Source organism: Buceros rhinoceros, unplaced genomic scaffold (assembly GCF_000710305.1).
Source record: "Buceros rhinoceros silvestris isolate BGI_N320 unplaced genomic scaffold, ASM71030v1 scaffold11956, whole genome shotgun sequence".
Taxonomy (NCBI): Eukaryota; Metazoa; Chordata; class Aves; order Bucerotiformes; family Bucerotidae; genus Buceros; species Buceros rhinoceros.
The window spans coordinates 149,963-150,351 of record NW_010419423.1 but is presented as its reverse complement, the minus strand read 5'-3'; positions in this window follow the sequence as shown (position 1 = coordinate 150,351).

Below are 389 nucleotides of genomic sequence, written 5' to 3'. Positions count from 1 at the left end.
GAAAGGCAGGGCTGGGAGCCATGGGCTGGACTTCTTCATTCTTCTGCCGGAGAACAGCTGGAAGCAGCTCTGCCTTTCACGCCCTCTGCTCTATTCTCACTGCAGCCAGACACCGGCCAGCGCAGGACGGCTGTTGAGCAGCAGAACGGTTTTCCTGCTTTCGTCCCTGGGGTATCATGAGTTCATGAGTGACCAACGAGAACACCAATGCCAGCAGATGAAGTTCCTTCATCTGGGTGGTAACAAACCTTTAAGCAGAGGTTCCCCTGCCCATAGATCCCTGGCACGGATCTTGCTGCGCGGAGGGGCTGATGGCGGGCAGGCGGTGGGTGGCGCCGCCCCGGCACGCTGCCGGTACCATCCCTGGGACCTGCTGGCCAAACCAGGCC